Raw genomic sequence first — 6,590 nt, 5'->3', positions numbered from 1 at the left:
GATGGAAATTTCATAAAGGAATTAGAAGACCTATCATCTGAAAAATCCATGTCTGAAATTTTCCTGTATTAATATAGTATGTCTTTCAGCATTTTCCTTTTGCAAGGCTTCATATTCAACAGAAGACCGTACTTTGCAGAAGGAAAGCGTGTGTGTTGTGTTTTTGCCCAGCATTGATGCAAGAGATTTCTAATGATTATTTGTCAAGCAGTGTTGTCAGCTCTGCCATGAGTATAGGTCAAGCACGTCTTTAATTTTCTTCAGAAAAATCAGCTAAATATAGCTCAGATTAACTATTTAAACTGTGCTACATGAGTAGTTTTGCCCCAGATGAGGTAGTTGGCACATGCAGACCTTTTTCAGCTAGTCTATGGCAGAAATTACTTTTGCCTTCTTTTCTGAAGGTATGGACCTGGAGGAAGGTGGAAATCCATTTATGTGTGTTTTCAGGTTTAGTCTGTGATGGTAGCACCAGCTGCTTTATGATTGCTATTTCAGTTTTCTCCCAATTATTTTTATAGTTTGCACATTTTAGTCTTTCATGTAATTAAGAATGCATTTTTTCTACTGCATGTAATATAAATATTTGATAGATTCTGTTCTAGATGGTATTTGTAAAGGTAGAAGAATATCATGAAAGCAGGCCTGTTCACATTTTGTATTTCAAGTTTACTTTAAGGTACTTGGTTTGTATTAGTTCCTCTCTGTTACAAAAGGATACCACAGAGCAATGCCTCATTATCGACAGCAAGTAAACTTCTGTTTCTGCCTGTTCCATGAGCTGAGCTTAATGGTCACAACCGGTTTTAGTACCAAAAGATGTCATTTAAATGAATGGGAAATTTAGCTGCTGAACGAATGCAGCAACTGTGATGTGTTGTTTGGGTTTTGGTGGGGGTTTTTTTGGTTGGGTTTTGTTTTCTGGTGGGTGTTTTGGTTTTTTGTTTTGTGGGGTTTTTTTGGTGGTGGGGGTTTTTTTGGGTTTTTTTGGTTTGGGTGGTTTGTGGGTTTTTTGGGTTTTTTTTTGTTTTTGTTTTTTTGTTTTTTTGGTGACTATTCCTGTGTGGTGCTATTTTATAAGCAAAGAATGTGTGGCAAGGATGAAATTTTTGAAAGGGACTGAATATTGGCCTAACTCTGCTTTCATTTCCTTAAAAGAAATAGGGTCATGCTTAAGTTGAGTCTTTGTGAACTGCCTGTCTAAATTGGTATTTTATCATATTTACGTCTCCAGAAGTGTTCTTATCCTAGAAAGCAAGAAGACATCAAGACTGAAAATTTCATTTTGTTGCTTCTAAAACAGAAATATCTTTCAGCAAATACTTGAGGAAGTCCTTGTTAAACTAAATTGCAGAAGCCTAACCATTTGTTTATAGTTAAGTTGCTTAAACTTCCATAGATTCTACTGATTGCATGCAGCAATTTAAATAATGCGCTTAGCAGCCAGTCTGTCTGTATATGAAAAAAGTTTGGGGTTTTTTTCCTGAATAATGTTTGTATCTCATTGTACCTGCTTGCAAATTGTTCCTGGTTTTTATGAAGTTGTATATATTGTCTCAAGAACTCCAATCTTAAATTTCTACTTGTAGCAATGTGTTTGGTGAACAAAAATTGAAGATACATTCCTTTGAGACTACTTGGCTACATTTTAACTGGACTTAAAGTTACAATGTGTCTCACACAGATACGCTTTTTCCTGAGAGGATAGAATTGTAGCATTTAGCAGACAGTGACTGAATGACAATATAATGTAAAAGAACCTGGGCAGTTCCCCTTCTTTTAGCTAGTGGGAAAGAGACTCTCTTTCTTGTTCTATTAAGTTTTTGGGTTTTGTTTTTTTGGGTTTGTTTTTTTTTTTTTTTTCCTTGAGGACTGTGCCACCCAAATAAATAAGCATCAAGTATTCATTAAATCTTTTTTCATAGTTACAGGGTTTTTTCCCCAATTTGGCTTTCTAGGACAAGAGAAAACACTTGCTTTCCATATGCCTGCCAGAAAGTTGGGGCTTTCTGTTTATTTTTAAGTGCTTTCTTTATGTCAGTAATGGAAAAAGCACAGGATCCTTTACTTGCAAAAGTATCAAATAGTGTTTATCAGGAAAGGTGCTTTATCTCCTCGTAAGTGCCACGCCAAATTTTATTGTATAAGAGCTCTCAATAAGAAACTCCTTTTCTGGCTTCATTACATGTACAAGTATATGGGCCAAATTCACTTGTAGCGTAATTCTACTGAACTAGATTTTGTTGAGTCTTTCACAGTAGTGTTCTACCTCTAAACTAGAATCTGAAAAATTAACAATTAGGCATTGATTTGTCTTTCTACTTCTCACTATTTTCTGTGAAGAATGGTGGGTGGTTAAATTGGTACAGTTGGTATATTTTCTATAAGTGTTTACATTTCTGGATTTATTGTTTCTTAAATATTTTGTTTGTACCTCTGAGTTTTGAATTTTAAATAAATGATTTGTACGTTTATTGAAATTGTTAATCTGTACTTTGTCCTGATTCTTACAGCTAATAGTCAGTGTCTTGCAATTGGAGGGGTCTTTTGGAGATAGGAAGTTTAGAAATACAAACCAGTGATGACAAGGTAAGCGTTGGCATTCTTCACTTGCTACAGCTGGGGCATCTAATGGTCCACTATTTCAGTGTTGAAGACAGTAAAAGTGTGGTAGAGTACTTTAAATTTCTACACAAACTGATCAGTAGAAAATACCACTGAAATTGGTATTCATGATTTGCAGTCCTTTGGTTATGTCACTGGTCCTATCTTTCATGTTCTTAATTCCCTACTGTGTTTAAATTAAAAGATACAGCAGTATTCTGTACAGAGCTTTATAGAGAGTTAAGACTGTGGGCTTAACAAGAGAAATACAATTGCAAAGCGTGTTTTTCCCTCTTCTACTATTTTGGTTTGGTCAGATACCTGCTGTGTGTTTAAATGAAGACTGATTGAACATATTTCAGCTTTAACAAACAGTCCAGGAACTCAGGCATCTATGAAAGTTGTGGTTTACTGCAGTACAGTCATCCCAAAGGTGGAAGAAAAGAAAAAACAACCACCCAAACCAACCAAAAAAAGAAGCCACACACAAATACACACACACCCCCCCCCACCCCCATATAACTTTGTTTTGCTTAACTCTTACTTGACACAGGGAGGTTAGTGGTAGTTTTTACTGTATTTCCACTTCATTATGCCAAAGAAGTTAGCTAAGGTTAGTGAGATTCTTCTTGCTCTTCTGTGGGGATATTTGAAAGACAGAAATAGACATAGCTAAAGTGTCTTCAAGTCTTAAAAGACTGTTTGCTCTTGGAGTAAAGCCCTTAAAGCTGTACTGTTAGGTTTAAATGCTGTGGGTTGTAGGCTTAGTAACCATAACACTTCAGGAGCTCTGGTTGAAGGTCCCTCTTGTCCCTGTTTCTGACCCATGGTTGTAATAAGATCAGTCATTAAAATCTTTGGTTAGAAAATAAAGGGATACATCTAGTGGACAGACCCACTTTTGTTCAAATGGAAGTAGTTACTTTTAATTTTATGGGCTGATATCCTCACACATGTGAGGAACTGATTTTCTTTTTGGACAGATTGAAAACCTCCTGTTATGTCCGGATGGTAGATGAGGTATTTTTCCCCTTCACTCAGGTGTTATGGTGTGAGAACTAATTTTTCTCTGCTGTACTGATACAACTGCAAAAGCACAAACCACTATGTGCAAGTGTCGCTTGCATCACTACATCATTGATTACATGGGACAGCACACATTGATCCTAACAGACATGCGTTAGCATGGGCTTCTTCAACTCTACCGATGCTACTGATGGAGCTCATTCTCATTTTCTGTCTATAGCTTGGCATGGGTTTTGCCTATGTATGACACTTCATCAAAACTTATGGGTCTGGAAAGGTGCATGTGACTGCCACAAGTCTTGCGAGTAATCCAGCATGCTCCTTGGTCTGGGAGCATCAAGACCAATGGAGTGAACACACCTTCCTGGGCAATTGTGCCTGTTGTCCAAGTGAGGACTGCTTCAGAATTGCTAAGAGGACCTTTTCCTGTACAGCCTGGGTTGTTTCTGTTAGAATTCATGAATTTGAGAGCTTTGGGATTGCTGAAGTCTATCCCCTTTTTCCTTGCCAAGATCCTGTTTGCCTGATGTCATGGTGGCGACTAAGTACAACACAGCTACTGCTTACTCTGCCCTAGTGGGATGAGAGAATCGGAAGAGTAAAAGTGAGAAAACTTATGAGTTGAGATCAGGACAATTTAATAAGTAAAGCAAAAGCTGCATACAGAAGCAAAGCGAAACAAGGAATCCATTCCCAACTTCCCATCTGTAGGCAGGGATTCAGCCATCTTCAGGAAAGCAAGGCTCTATCATGCATAATGGAAAACAAACACCATCACTCCACATGTCCCTCTTTCTTTCTTCCTCCCCCAGCTCTACATGCTGAGCACAGTGCCATATGGTCTGGAATATCCCTTGGGTCAGCTGGGGCCAGCTATCCCAGCTGTGTTCCCTCCCAACTCCTTGTGCACCGCCAGCCACTCACTGGTGGGGTGAGAGGCAGAAAAAGCCTTGGCTCTGTGCAAGCACTGCTCAGCAACAAAAACATCCCTGCGTTACTGTTTTCAGCACAAATCCAAACCACAGTCCCATACTAGTTACTATGACGAAAATTAACCCAAGCCAAAACTAGCACAGCTGCTCTTTCTGACATGTGCAAGGCAACAGTGACAAAGGAAGAAATAGTGGAAAATTGTTTACAGGATGCCCAAATGAAACCGGTCATAGCCTTTGACTTCCAAGACTCCAGAATTTGTGAAAACTGGGAAGCCCAAGATCGTGAAGAATGCCCTGGAAAATGTAAAATATGTGGCACATTGTGTTGAAATTGTTCATGTTTTGAGCTGAAAATGATAAACTATTACAAAAGCCTAAACAATTCTCAAACAATGTAGAGTTGTGAGGAACAGTGGTCTAGCAGCCAGGGCTGTTTCGTTAGCATTCTGCTAAACTGCATTCAAGCAGCAGCCTTTATTATGTGTCTTCCTATCTGTTTTTGTTACACCAGCTGAAGTTCTCTGGTCCCTTGAGAACTTGTAGCACGTTTTCTGGTGTGGGAAATGCACGAAAAATGAGCTGGGTGAATTACCACTGCTTATATATATAGAGGCTGTGGGACCAGAGGAGAAATAGGATGTGCTGAGAAATTCTACAGCCTGAACTCCCTTTTCTTCCTTCCATCATTAGCTCCTACAGCCCCTTCAACTTCAAGTTGAAGGCAAATGCGCGTGCTGTTAGTAGAGCTTGTATTTTCAAGAACCACTCCACAGCTGCCTCGTAGTTCTGAGCTCCCTCGGGCAGAGTTCATTTACTTGTCCTCTCCTCATTGCGGCTTGCTTGTTCCCAATTTCAATACTACTTTACAGCATGTTGCACAAGTCCATGGGACCTGATGAAATCCATCCACGGGTCCTGAAGGAGCTGGCGAATGAAGTTGCTAAGCCACTGTCCATCATATTCGAAAAATCCTGGCAGTCAGGTGAAGTTCCCGATGACTGGAAGAAGGGTAATATAACCCTTATTTTCAAGAAGGGGAAGGTGGAAGACCTGGGGAACTACAGACCAGTCAGCCTCACCTCTGTGCCTGGCAAAATCTTGGAACAGTTTCTCCTGGAAAACATGCTAAGGCACATGAAAAACAACGAGGTGGTTGGTGACAGCCAACATGGCTTCACTAAGGGGAAATCCTGCCTGACCAATTTGGTGGCCTTCTATGATGGAGCCACAGAACTGATGGACAACGGCAGAGCAGTTGATGTCATCTACCTGGACTTGTGCAAAGCATTCGACACTGTCCCACATGACATCCTTGTCTCTAAATTGGAGAGACATCAATTTGATAGATGGACCACTCGGTGGATAAAAAACTGGCTCGATGGCCGCACGCAAAGAGTTGTGGTAAATGGCTCGATGTCCAGTTGGAAACCTGTAACGAGTGGTGTCCCTCAGGGATCGGTGTTGGGACCGGTCCTGTTCAACATCTTTGTCGGTGACATGGACAGTGGGATTGAGTGCGCCCTCAGCAAGTTTGCCGATGACACCAAGCTGTGTGGTTCGGTTGATACGCTGAAGGGAAGGGATGCCATCCAGAGGGACCTTGACACGCTTGTGAGGTGGGCCAATGCCAACCTTATGAAGTTTAACCAAGGCAAGTGCAAGGTCCTACACCTGGGTCGGGGCAACCCCAGGCACTGCTACAGACTGGGCAGAGAAGAGATTCAGAGCAGCCCTGCAGAAAAGGACTTGGGGGTGTTGGTTGACGAGAAGCTTAACATGAGCCGGCAGTGTGTGCTTGCAGCCCAGAAAGCCAACCGTATCCTGGGCTGCATCAAAAGAAGCGTGACCAGCAGGTCGAAGGAGGTGATCCTGCCCCTCTACTCTGCTCTTGTGAGACCTCACTTGGAGTACTGCGTACAGTTCTGGTGTCCTCAACATAAAAAGGACATGGAGCTGTTGGAGCAAGTCCAGAGGAGGGCCACGAGGATGATAAGAGGGCTGGAGCACCTCCCGTATGAAGACAGG

The sequence above is a fragment of the Strigops habroptila genome, chromosome 2 (genome assembly GCF_004027225.2).
Source record: "Strigops habroptila isolate Jane chromosome 2, bStrHab1.2.pri, whole genome shotgun sequence".
Taxonomy (NCBI): Eukaryota; Metazoa; Chordata; class Aves; order Psittaciformes; family Psittacidae; genus Strigops; species Strigops habroptila.
This window is presented reverse-complemented; position numbering follows the sequence as displayed.